Source organism: Rana temporaria, chromosome 5 (assembly GCF_905171775.1).
Source record: "Rana temporaria chromosome 5, aRanTem1.1, whole genome shotgun sequence".
Lineage (NCBI taxonomy): Eukaryota > Metazoa > Chordata > Amphibia > Anura > Ranidae > Rana > Rana temporaria.
In genome coordinates, this window is record NC_053493.1 from 225,724,161 (window position 1) to 225,738,712 (window position 14,552).

Below are 14,552 nucleotides of genomic sequence, written 5' to 3' on the forward strand. Positions count from 1 at the left end.
CCTGGCTGGCATGCATCTCCGCATCAGTAGCCGAAATATCATGGCTGCTCACTTCTTCCTGTGGCAAAAACAGGGACATGTTTTACAATTTGGCACAAGCAAATCACACACATTTTCATGCTCTAGACTGGTTTGTTTTATCTTACTTGAATAGACTCTCCTTCTGATCCCTGCACTTGGCATCCATGACCCCTATTTTTATGCCCATGACTTTTCTAGGCCATTTTTTCTTTTGAGATTACAATATCAACTCAATAAACAAACAAGAATTAGCAGCCCAAAATTTTTTTGAAAAATACTCTACCTCATCAGAAGTGGAGAGTCGCAGATTTTCATGCATGCCAGCCAGCCCCTCACCGTACTCCTCCTGGCTGTGGTGATCCGTGGAAGGTCTGCTGCGATGCCGGCTGGAAGGAAGGCTTGACATTGATTGCCGGCCCTCCATTTGATCCCCCAAAAACTCCATCTCTTGGTAGTACCACAGACTGGGCTCCGTGGACTCGCTTGCTGCTGCTCCTGATCTTTGTTCCCGTAGTTCTCTTCTTTTGCTTCGGTATGCGGCCCTCAGGTTGTTCATTTTCTTCTTGACCATCTCGCCTGTGCAGCCGGGAACCCATGTCTGCATATATGTAGCTATCTCATCAAGTGCTGCCGTTCGTCGGTCCTGCTTCGAATACAGGGGATGTGTTGTATCCCAAAGTAGGGGCATTTCCCTAAATTTTTCGATGAGGCGACCAATCGTTTCTTTACCCACGATCTGTTCCATGGTTTTATTTGAATTTGCTTGGGCAATTTTCAAGCTTAACACTGTTAAAACAAAAATAAATAAGCATTAAAAAATGCACAGCATTCACATTGTATTAATATGTGGCCCCAGATTTATCAAGTACTATGTAAACACAGTGTCTCCTGCAGCTAAAATGCTGGCCAGCTCTGCCCCATTGTTGTGACCAAAAATGAGTTCACATGCAGACCCTTTTTGAAAAAGGTTTGCTAAATACGTGTAATCTAGAACCATCCACAATTTTTACTATTTTGACCATTCCTCAAGGCACTATTTCATGTGTACCTAGCATGCCCCTCATCATTCCTGACATATAAATACACTTCCTAATAACCTCTGGCCAACCAACACAGAACAATACTTGCATGATCACAATACACCTGGCAAAAAGTACAAATAGGTAGAGCATTCTTCACATCTAGATTTAAGTGATGTGTGAAAGCATTGTGAGAAGTAAATACCGTTTTGGGGACACAAGAAACATAAGTAGCGTTAAAAGGGTGCAAACAACAGACAAAACCCCAATCCCATGGCTCTCAAGTTTCTAGGCCTCTGCTGATCCCATGTTGTAATTTCTTACCTTATTATCTCTAGCTCCTCGTGATGCTCGATTAAATAATCTCCGCGTAACCTACGTAATCACGTTGGTTCCCTTTTATACACTCCGCGTGTGCATGACACACCGCCTTCGTCACCTTTGCCATGCCCCCTAATCAATGTTAACTAAAAAAATATGGCGTTAACTGTGTAACTTCTGTCAAATGTTCTAATAATCTCCGCGTAAGCTACGTAATCACGTAGGTTCCCTTTAATAGACTCCGTGTGTGCGTGACACACCGCCTTCGTCACCATTTCCATGCCCCCTAATCAATGTTAACTCAAAAAATATGGCGTGAACTATGTTACTTCTGTGAAACGAGCGAATAATCTCCGCGTAACCTACGTAATCACGTCTTATTCATTCTCTACACTCCGCGTATGCATGAACCGCCGCCCTCGTCCCCGCCCATGACGGGACATTTCCTGTTTTCCACGCCCCTAATCTCTGTGGGAAGGAAAGATGGCGATGTCACACAAGCGTGCACGGAGCTCTCAGGTCGCAAGTGAAGTGACAGAGGCAGCAACGTCGCGATCCCGGCCAAAACGATATAAGGCCACTAATATGTCTTTTGACGAAATGGTGGAGCTGGTAGAAATAATGTGGAGGAAGGACTATGATGGGCAATATGGGCCATACAAGACCCCAAACCGCAGGAAGGGGAAAATTATGGAGAAGGTGGCAAGGAAAATGCAGAGGATGTTTGGGATCACCAGGTCCAAGGAGCAGCTATGGAAGCGGTGGTCCGACTTGAAACTCCGTGAGCCACATCAATTGAAGAAAATAAAAAAAATCCTCAAAAAAAGTAAGTTCTTTTTTTGTTTGTGGGGGGGGGGGCAATTTTATTAGTTTAATGTTTGGTCAGGTACATTTCTACATCTGTATCCTTGGCCTGGTTGTACTTCTGAACACATGTTGAAATAGTATTTTTTTTTAAAATATCATTTGCTTGGCCAACGAGTGTTAATAGGAAACCTCATTCACATCAGATTGCTTCTCCCAAATACGATGTTGGCCCAGGAACAACACACCTGGACATGCCTCTCTGGCCAAAAACATTGTTTGTAAACATTGTGTAAAAATATATTTTTATAAAATTAGAATCCTAGAATGGGAAATGCAAACAGTGCTACTAAGCAGGTGCTTTCATATCTGTAATCCAGAGCACCTGTGTCTCCCCCAAAATATTACACTAAAATTTGTATGGTCTCAGCTCCAAATTTTAAGGGGGGGACATCCATGTGTGTCACTTTGCTAAAAAGGGACTGAATCAGAGCTTGGCCTAGAAGTCATCCAAAAATGTAGGTTTGGGGTGATAAGACACCAAAAAAAAAAATATAAAGCCTCTAAACTTCTATGCAATGTGTGCGATTTCTGCTCTACAGTATCTGTGTGCTGATGAGTATACCTTTTGTTTTTGTGTTATTTATAGGGGAAAGAAGACGCCAGCAGTTTGAGGAGGCAGAGAGGGCCAGACACGCCCGGAATCTGCCATCTGGCCATGTGGAGGAGGAGGAAGGAAGAGAGGAGGATGTGGAGGAGGAGGATGTGGAGGAGGAGGAGGAAGGAAGAGATGAGGATGTGGAGGAGGAGGTGGAAGGAAGAGAGGAGGAAGGAAGAGAGGAGGATGTGGAGGAGGAGGAAGGAAGAGAGGAGGATGTGGAGGAGGAGGAGGATGTGGAGGAGGAGGAGGAAGGAAGAGAGGAGGATGGAGTAATTTTAAATTTGGTAGTTGTGGAGGATGAAGATGAAATTGAAGAAGATGATTTTGGTGAATTTGAAGATGGTGGATTGGTGGAAGAAGAAGAAGGAGGAGTCGTGGAGGATGAGGGGGAAGTGGTTCAAGAAGGAGGAGTTATTGAAGATGGAGAAGTGGTGGAGGAGGAGGAAATTCGCACAACATCAGGTCAGTGTCACCCCAGCTTTATAGGGCAAAACAGATGTAGATAGGGTTGCCACCTCATCCCTTTAATCCCGAACACATATGGATTACATATGTTCTGTGGCTAATGTAATGCAGATATGGCACCAGGTGAGTTAAATTACCACCTTTTAATCAGCCACAGAACCTGTGTAATTAATATGTGTTCTGGTTTAAAGGGATGAGGTGGCAACCCTAGATGTTGATAGGCCGGTAAAATTGTTAATTTTATATTTTTGATTCATTTTGTAGGGGATGAAGATGCTGTTCCACATTTTTCAAGCGCAAGTGCGGGAATAATTATCCAGCAAGTGATGGAGTGCAGCAGTGAAATGGAGAATATGCGGCAACAGATGGTTCTCATGGAACAGAATGTGAGAAATGTAATTGTGGAGTGCTGCACCGAGCTGGACACTATGCGGCAAAGAATGCTGCTTATAGAACAAAACTATAAAAACATCATTGACATGATGGGTCGTGTCAAAGACTGAACACCCCCCCCCCCCCCCGCCTATCCCCCAACCTGTTTTAATTTTTGACTCAGCAACACGCCAAAATTTGAAGATGCACACACAGTGTGTCAACATGTGCTATCTGCCATCACAGAATATTGAATATCTGTGCTTTGTGGGTACAACCCCCTCCTTGATTCTCAATTAGCTTTGGAGGAAGGGATTGCTCCCACAAAACACAGACATTGATCACCCATGATGGCAGATAGCACATGTCGCCCTTTGTCTGTGTTTCTATGTTGTAGAACTGACATTTTGCGAATTGCACTGAATGTGTGCATCTTCAAATTTTGGCGTGTTCCGGTGTGAAATCACACCATGACTGTTATTGTGAATGTAAAAGTGACACATTTGTATTTTAAAGTTTTTGGACATGTTATATTTTTTCTAGCAAAAAAATGGCTTCCAATCAACAAGCCTGAAAAATCATAAAAACTTAAAAAAAAAATTAAAAAAAAAAATTGTTAAAAAATAAAAAATTGGGTAACAAATCTATCCAAAAAATGTTACCAATCTTTTTTTTTTTAATAAAAAACAAAAAAAAAATAATAAATAATTATTCAAAATTTTCTTAAAATTTTAGGAAAAAAAAAAAATTGGGTAACAAATATATTCAAAACATGTTAGCAATATTTTTGATAATAATTACCCAAAAAAATTTGTGAAAAAATAAAGAGATCAAAAATCTCACACATATTTTGGGAAAAAAAACAGAAAAAAAAAAGACAAAATAAACATTTGGTTAAGTTTACACTTGGTAAATAGAATATTTGTGTGAAAAATGGTACAATTGTACTACATTGTTTGTGAACACCAAAAAATTTAAAAAAAATTGTTTGGCAAAAAAAAAAAAAAAAAATTAGGAAAAACACAAAAAAAAAAAAATTAAAAGCCTTGCAAACTAAAAATGTTGGCATGTTTATTACTAAAAATCTTCTGAAAAATCAAGGAAAATGAAAAAGCTGAAAATAAAAAAAGCTTTTCAAAAATCCTAAAAATGAGTGGCTTTATTCTTTTATATGCTGAATACCCAGTTTGGAGATGAGTGAATAATGTGCAATTGTGTCTATTTACTAAAACCTGAACCCTACATTTGGCACTAGAAGTGCACTATTTTTGTTGAGAACCAGAAAGACAGATAAAAAGAGAAAAAGCAGTAATGACAAACAACTGTATAAAGTCCAATGGTCTAATTATTTATTAGTTCTGTGAATATTTCTTTCTTTTGGGGGCCGAATTAGAAATAAATATGATCTGGCATAGCAATGGCCCCCCGACCCATGAAGTACTCAACATATTTGTCGCGTACCGCACAAGCTGATTGGGTGGCCAAGCCAGCGCGACCAGTGTCCAGCCCAGGGAGAGGATCTGAGAGTAGTCTTGCCTCAGAAACGCTGTCGGGTAGGTACGTCTGGGAGTGCCTGCGTAAAAAGTTGTGCAAAATGCAGCAGGCAAATACAATGGTGTTCAATTTATATTCCGCCAAGTGTATCGCTGTCAGGAAAAGGCGGAACCGGTTGGAGAGGATCCCAAAGGCATTCTCGACTACCCTCCGAGCCCTGGCCAACCGATAATTAAACACCCTCCTCTCTGAGGTGAGGGTCCTCTGGGGAAAAGGCCGCATTAGGTGAGGTCCAAGCCCGAAAGCTTCGTCCGCTAGGAACACAAACGGAAGTCCTTCCACATTATCTTCATCTGGTGGCAATGCCAGACCACCAGTTTGTAGACGATCGTAGAATTCTGTCCGCGAGAACACTCCCCCATCAGACAGTCGGCCGTTCTTCCCCACGTCCACATATAGAAACTCATACTGTGCCGACACCACCTCCATCAACACAATACTATGATAACCCTTGTAGTTATAATAGTAGGACCCCGAGTGGGGTGGGGGCACAATGCGGACGTGTTTCCCATCTATTGCTCCACCGCAGTTCGGGAAATCCCACCGCTGGGCAAATTGGGAAGCCACAGACTGCCATTCCTGTGGTGTGGAGGGTAGCTGTGGGGACAAACAAATAAAGAGATTTAGTACTTTGGCACATAAACATTGCAAACAAAATACAAAAACCATCATTGTGCAACATCAACAACAGGATTCACATTTCCTACAAGCATTGTGAAGTGAGTATTTATTTTAAAAAATATAGGCCCACTTAATTATCAGACTCCACATCCCTCTGATGATAGAGCAATAAACAATTTTCGGGGGGGAGGAGGGGGGGGGTCAGAGCTACAATGGATTAGCCAAAAAATCACCCAAAAATTGGCTAGGTGGGTTTGGGCCTAGGAAAGCATGATGGACAGGTTTATGGTGGGTAAGGACAAAATATGCAGGTAGGCCCAAAACAAACATGTAAAGGTTAACAACATGCATGGGGAGAAAAGGGAACATCCAACACACAGCAGATTACAATCTCATGGTTATTAGGGAATAAAAAAAAATTAGACTTTCTCACACATTTAAAAAAATAATAATTGTGAGGTTAAAATGAGGGAACTTACCTTAATATACTCCTCCTTCAGAACACGTATGATGGCAGTACACGTCTCCGGTATGATGACCCCAAGCGCCTGGGGAGAGATGCCTGTCGAGAACTTGAGGTCCTGCAGGCTCCTCCCAGTCGCCAGGTACCGCAACGTGGCAATAAGCCTCTGATCGGCCGTGATGGCTTGGCGCATCACAGTGTCCTGCCTCGTGATATAGGGGGACAGAAGATCCAGCAGACGGTTGAATACGGGGTCCGTCATGCGGAGAAAATTCCTAAAGTCATTAGGATTATTCTCCTGGAGTTCCCTAAGCAGAGGCATATGAGAAAACTGGTCACGCTGGCGCAACCAATTCTTGGCCCAGAAAGGCCTCCTCCCACTGTTCCTGGCCAAACAACTGGTTCGCTGGACATGGCCATAAGCAATCCCATAACCAGCACCAATTCGCGAGAATCGACGCTGCTGCTCCATCATGGCTTCAAACCGGCCGGCTGGTCAGTCAAGAACACACTCCAACAGAAAGCACCCCCAAATCCAGCACAACCTGCTAAGAACGCACGACAAACAGATACGAGCGCACAGTACGCAGAAACGTGCTGAAAGCCTGTGCCCGAATGCCAACTGCGAACCCGCAAGCAAACGCACTGAACCAGAGAATACCTACTGTCAAAAAGCGGAGACTGAAAAGCACGAATCGGCTCTAACCAAACCTTCACTAGCACGCGGTAACACGGAACTAGCAAAAGCGGAACAGAGGGCGGCGCCGTTGACTTTGGTCTTCCCCTTTATAGTGACGTCTTACGTGGTTTACGTTGCATACGTTCTGGTTCGCGGGGATTTTTTGGCGCTAGTGTGTACGTTCCAGCGGACCAACAGATAAATCCGCCGATCCGCTGAAACTGATCCGCGGATAAATTTCAGCGGATGGATTCTATCGTGTGTATGGGGCCTTAGTAATTTGTTACATTTCGCCCTCCATGCCGTTTCTTCACTAGTGAATGCTGTGACTGGCGGCTCCCGGAAGGAAGAGGGACAAACATGTATATGGCCTCCAGCGGGGAGGCCTACTAGTCTGCGATGCATACTAGCACATTATGCTTTTACTTTGCAGAGAACAAAAAAGTAAAACCCATCAGGATTTACTTCCTCTTTAAGGTACTTTCAAAACATAGCAAAGAAGAAAATAGGTCCAGGACATTGGATACATTCAATGTAATAACAGCCCAAAAATGAGAGTTCACACCAATTAGAAAAATACTCCTCGTGTTAGAGTATAACTCGTGTTAGAGTATAACAAGTACAATTTGTACAACAAATGGGCTCAATAAAGATGAGTCATAAACAAATAGAAATTATTAAATTGTTCCAAGGTGTCAGTTTTAGCCGTGAGATGTTCCATCCTTCTAATCGCCTTCTAATCTCAGCAACAATGCTTAAAAATTAGGGGTGTTTGAATGTTGGTAGGTAGCCAGTGAAAGGGAAAACTCTCCTCGTAGCAGTTAGAACATGGCATGCCAGTTTTTTTAGAACATCTAAAGACAAAGCCTCCAGAAAATGAATTGGGTCCAAGGGGAGTGAGCCACCTAAAATCTGTTGCAGGAAGAACAATACTTGGTTCCAGAAGGGTTGAATGTACAAACACTGCCAACATATATGAAAAAGTGAGCTGTTTCTTTGGCCATAAGCATCTCATTGGTTCATTGAATGGAATATATAAAACTACAAGGGGGGGGGGGGGTAGTTAGCGTCATATAATTATGGAGTATGTAGATGTGATGAAGGTTCCTAAATATTTAAGAGATTGAGAACAGCATTGTAAGGGGTAATTTTCTTGTAGTGAAGGCCATGCAGTTGAGGGGATGCAGATAGGTAAAGCTTCCATTTTGTTAATCTGTAGGGAACGAAAGACATTCAACAATTTCGAACCCCCATGAATGTCCAGTCTAGACAGAATGGCTTCACCTAGGAATTACAGGCATACAATTAAACACAAGGGAGGCAAAGGCCACTCTGGTGGGTACCATTGCTCATGTGGATATATATGTTACAATGGTTGTAAAATCTCCACAATAAACTCCCATTATAGGTTCTCTTATGGGACAATAGTAATAGCAGTGTGTTTGTTTTTTAGCAATACAATCTCTAAATATCTTTTCCCAGCAGCATTTTGTGCATATTTTTTTCAAGTCTTACTCCCAAGCAGAGGGACTCCAGTGGGATGGGCTCACATTTCTTTGCTGTTAGTTTCAGGAGGGGGAGGGGGAGGAGGGGATTGGCTTCACACAGACCATCGAAAATTACAGGAATGGAGGGCAAAAAAGGGACATTCAAATGCTACAGTGAAACAGGAACAGGCAGGATCAACCAGGTATATATTTTATATAATACTATATGGAAAAATACATATATCATTGCAAAAAATTACTAGAACAAGAATAATGAAGGAAGGAACAAAGATAGGAAGGAAGGATCGATCAAAGGAAGGATCAATCAAAAAAAGGAAGGATTTGTTGAATGAAGAATTGGTCAGTTGATTGCAGGAAGGATCAGTCAGTCGATCACAGAAAGAATCAAAGTAAGAAAGGACCAGTCGATCAATCGCAGGTAGGATCTGTCAATAGAAAGAAAGATCAAGGGATCGATCAAAGGAAAGATCAGTCAAATGCAGGAAGGATCAGTCAATAAAAAAAATAATCAAAAGATCCATCAAAGGTTCCAACTATTACTGTATTGTTCAAACATTCAGCCTCCTGGCTTACTCACTTGCAGCACTTCCTGATGACGCATGCACGAGCATGAAATGTATTGAAACAAAACCGAGGCTCAACGCACAAATACGAGTCCCCTGTTTTCACATATAGCTGAAGCAACTATTGAGATGCACGCCTAGCAGTACACATACCCGCATGGTGTCCGATCAATTACCTCTCTCTCCCTTGCAGCTGTATCCAGTTATTTTGCTGTACCTTGCACTATATGCACTGGAAGTGTAAGCATTGTTTTTAAGCCATTAAAAAAATAAAAAATAAATGATCACACTATCCATGCCTCTCTGTAGCTTTTCATGTGGAGCCAAAGTTTGCAGATAATTGGAGGATTCGAATGTGAGCTGATCCTAGTAATAAGGCGTTACATATATGCATATACCATTGCTGATCGGCTTGAGATCTGGTGATCTGTAGATAGCAGTAACACGCTGACCATCCTATGAAGGGAGATAGGGTGTAAAGAAGCCCTTTTGTTTACTACATGCCTGAGGGCCACTTGATGGCCGAGGGAATCTGCTGAGCGCTTTGAACTTTATTTGAAGCATTTGCACTGTATTATAACATGGTGACTGGAGTATACACAGAAGAATCACATTTCATGATTTTTGTTTTGTTGCAATATTTGATAAAAATATGAAGTTTATCAATAATTAACTTATTTATATTTGCAAACAAGTACTCTAACACTTATTGAAAAGATAAGTCCATTAAACAAAAATAAAGCACAACAGCACTACTCTATAGGTGGTGTTATCACTCCCACCAAGCAGTCCAAAAATCAAAAATCAATGCTGAGAAGCAGATGAGAAATGTCCCAGAAGGAGTGTTGAAAAAGAAAGAAAAATAGCAGCGTGCACCATCCACCACAAAATGTTCTTAATTCACCAGTTGTGATCATTCGCCCCATCGGGGTTCAAACTCACCGCAATGAAATATATAATACGCCTTTCAGTGAATAACACTTCATTAACCGTGGATCTCAGCGGACAGCTTCTATCATGGAACCAGATGCTTTAAGGACCCTCAGGTAAAACAAGCAAGAACAGAAAAAGCCACCATAGCGTAATTCAGCTTTAAATATGTAAAACCCTCAAGTCCCAGTACATCAGGCTCCCCTTATATATTCAACGTACATTCATTCAAACAGTAATAGGCATTTGAAAATATCACCAGATCCTCATGCGATCGGCGTCAGTGTCTCCTCCTCGCACCACTGACAGGATACCAGGCAGAGTTACAGCTGCCTTGTCCTGCTTCGGTGGAGCACGGGGATCCTTCAAATGTATGGTGTAGCAAGCGCCCTGACTAGTTTCGCCAGTGAATGGCTTCTACGGAGGGCGTGGCTACACAGCTGACTCAGTCCAATATATATCACATCCCTCAGCTCAGCCACAGCCAATCACAGGTCACCAGGCGTGTCAACAGGTGCACGTCACACCACGGTGATCAGTATCCAGAATGGCTCAAGCTAAGAGTGGGGAGAAGGACCAAATGTATATCTGTCCGCACAAGTTAGTGTTTAAACAGCTGGATGTTCAAATAGTTAGTATTAATAGCGCATAAAGCACATACTACCATACATTTCATTTACACTCAGCCAGCTTGTTCTAAGGACATAAGAGAAAATAACTAATTTGTAAAAAACAAAAAAGGGGAGAAAATTAATACTAGTGAGCTGGAAATGACGCCAGCAGCATCTCCCGCACTTAATACTAGTGAGCTGGAAATGACACTAGCAGCATCTCCCGCACCCAATACCAGTGAGCTGGAAATGACACCAGCAGCATCTCCCGCACTTAATACCAGGGAGCTGGAAATGACACCAGCAGCATCTCCCGCACCCAATACCAGTGAGCTGGAAATGACACCAGCTGCATCTCCCGCACTATAAATTCAAATGTCAAAATTACAATAGTAAAGCTAACATTATATATTTCTAAAATAAAATCATCACAAATACATCTAATAAAAGCATAAATGGTGACTTATATCCAGTCTATATATAAAATTGTTCATATATATATAAAGGATAAACATATAAAAATAAAATATATATAAAAATCAATAAAATTAATTAATTAAAAAGCGAGTGATCACAACTGGTGAATTAAGAAGATTTTTGGTGGATGGTGCACGCTGCTATTTTTCTTTCTTTTTCAACACTCCTTCTGGGACATTTCTCATCTGCTTCTCAGCATTGATTTTTGATTTTTGGACTGCTTGGTGGGAGTGATAACACCACCTATAGAGTAGCGCTGTTGTGCTTTATTTTTGTTGAATGGACTTACCTTTTCAATAAGTGTTAGAGTACTTGTTTGTAAATATAAATCAGTTAATTATTGATAAAGTTCATATTTTTATCAAATATTGCAACTCCCACTTGGAGCTGTCTTCAAGTGGGAGCTCTAATCCTGGGAAAAATATAAACCCAGACCACAGGTGTGCAATCAGCATGCCTGTCTTTGTGAAAACCAGGCTGAAAATGCTAATATACACAGTGAAATGGGATTGCCTCTTCAAAATATGACAAAAAGATGAGTTATTAAAATGTAAAAAAAAAAGGAAAGCTCCCCCTCCCCCTGTGCTTACGTGTAAATGTAAACACATGTGTAGGCCCTGCATGCATATGTAAACGATGATTGCACCACACATGTGAGGTATTGGTGGAAATGTCAGAATGAGTTCAATAATCTTAGCTCCAGACCTTCTCTATAACCCTAAACTGGTAACCTGTAAAGGCTTTTAAAGTACTGCAAATAGGGATTTTTAGGTATAATAGTTTGGCGCCGTTCCATGAGCATGTGCAAATCTAAAGCGTGACATGTTAGGTATCAATTTACTTAGCGTAACATCATTTTTTTTGTTTAAGAAATGGGCATTATATTGTGTCTGTGTGTTACACAATGGTGATTGGCCCTTTACTGCGATCTGTGATCAGCTTCATCCAAAAGACACAGTGGTTACAGAGCCTGCCTAATTTGCACCACAGGGGGCATGCATGAGGCGTGTTCTGGAATGATGTCCATGGATGCCCTCCCAGAACAAGAGAGCCATGTTGTAGCCATCTTTTAGCTATGGTATGGTATTAAGGTGGTTAAAAGTGCCAAAATAAAACATTTGTCTAACATAGCTACATTTTGTGTGGAGCGGAGAAACAGGTGAACTGTTTATGAAGGGGATATTTTATTCTCCAAGCATTAAAGAGGTGATGTCCCCTAATTAACCTACAAAAAGATGTTGCTAGTTTCTCAACTAGGGTGAAGTCACATGTATTTCCCTAGATGGAGACACAACCAAATTGAAATCTCTATCCACTACCATGAACAAGTAAGATTCAGAGTAAAGCTTTGCAAAAACTCACATAAAGAAACCAATATGGCCCAAAATAAGATTATAAGCATCCAGCAAAGCGGTGTTTCAGCATATTTACAATTTAACAATATAAATCTGCCAAGAGAGTCAGAGAAAAATAATTTCAGTGCAAATTTAAAGGAGCTATTCTTTTGAAAATTAGTTTCTGATATCATGATCACATCTGCCCTTGGGGATTTAAACTCTTTTAATGCCAACCATTGTTTCCTAATAGACCTTAGTCATTGTAAGACACTATGTGTGAAGACATGGCTATGAGATATAGGGTCTGTGTATAAAATTTGAACTCACTGGTGTGGAAGAGAGGTAAGTGAAAGAAACAAACAAACATATACTATATATAGTAATACCAAATCACAATTTTCAGAGCTACAGTACAATCAAAGATTTGGTCTATATGAAACTTAGAGAAATACCAAAACCATAGCAGGAGCAGGAGGGACTGCTTGAGACTAGTGATGTCGCGAACCTAAAATTTTTGGTTCGTGAACGGCGAACGCGAACTTCCGCAAAAGTTTGCAAACCGGGCGAACCGCCATAGACTTCAATGGGCAGGCAAATTTTAAAACCCACAGGTACTCTTTCTGGCCACAATAGTGATGGAAAAGTTGTTTCAAGGGGACTAACACCTAGACTGTGGCATGCCGGAGGGGGATCCATGGCAAAACTCCCATGGAAAATTACGTAGTTGTCGCAGAGTCTGTTTTTAATCCATAAAGGGCATAAATCACCTAAGATTCATAAATTGTTTGGAATAACATGCTTTAAAACATCAGGTATGATGTTGTATCGATCAGGTAATGTAAGGGTTAGGGTTAGGGTTACAGACAGGGTTAGGGTTAGGGTTACAGACAGGGTTAGGGTTACAGATAGGGTTAGGGTTACAGTCTGTAACCCTAAACCTGTCTGTAACCCTAACACTAACCCTATCTGTACCCCTAACCCTAACCCTGTCTGTAACCCTAACCCTATCTGTAACCCTAACCCTAACCCTATCTGTAACCCTAACCCTAACCCTGTCTGTAACCCTAACCCTAACCCTATTTGTAACCCTAACCCTATCTGTAACCCTAACCCTGTCTGTAATAGGGTTCACAGTGAAAGACCAAACTCTGAATGTCCTCAGAACTTTTCGAGTTCAGGGTACGTGGCCTCTGAACACTGGACATTATTCTAGGGCCAAAGGGAATCACAGCACCATGACCACGACGGCCCCTGCGGGGTGGCCTGCCTCTGCCTGTCATTTTTTTTAGATTAGTTTAGTTGTACTATGCGTGCAAGCTACTGTGCCACCAGATATGAGATGTGGCACTGGACAGGTGGGCACAGTTTACCCTGTGAGGCAAAGACACCCTGGCAGACAAATGACTACTATTATGTATTGCAGTGAATTTTGTTTTTATATCTTATCAACTTTGCCAACACAATATAGATGAGATGTGGCACTGGACAGGTGGGCACAGTTTACCCTGTGAGCCTGGGCCCCTTACATTACACAGCACCCCACAGCTCTGGGCCCCTTTACATAGCACCCTGCACCACTGGACCCCTTTATATTACACAGCACTGCACCACTGGACCCCTTTACATCACACAGCACTGCACCACTGGACCCCTTTACATTACACAGCACTGCACCATTGGACTCCTTTACATTACACAGCACTGCACCACTGGACCCCTTTACATTACACAGCACTGCACTACTGGACCCCTTTACATTACACAGCACTGCACTACTGGACCCCTTTACATTACACAGCACTGCACCACTGGACACCTTTTTATTGCACAGCACCTCTGGACCCCTTTACATTACACAGCACTGCACCACTGGACCCCTTTACATTACACATCACCTCTGGACCCCTGTACATAACACAGCACTGCACCACTGGACCCCTTTACATTACACAGCACTGCACCACTGGGCCCCTTTACATTACTCAATTTGGTTTGTTTGCAGGCTAGCTGGTAATTGTGCTAGAAAACTTGTGTTTGCTTGTAATGTGCGTTGTCATGTGCACCTTACTGCAAAGGCTACAGTAGTTTTAATTTTCTAATAATAGTTAGATTATTTGGTCCAGTACATGTTAGTCTAAAAACATAT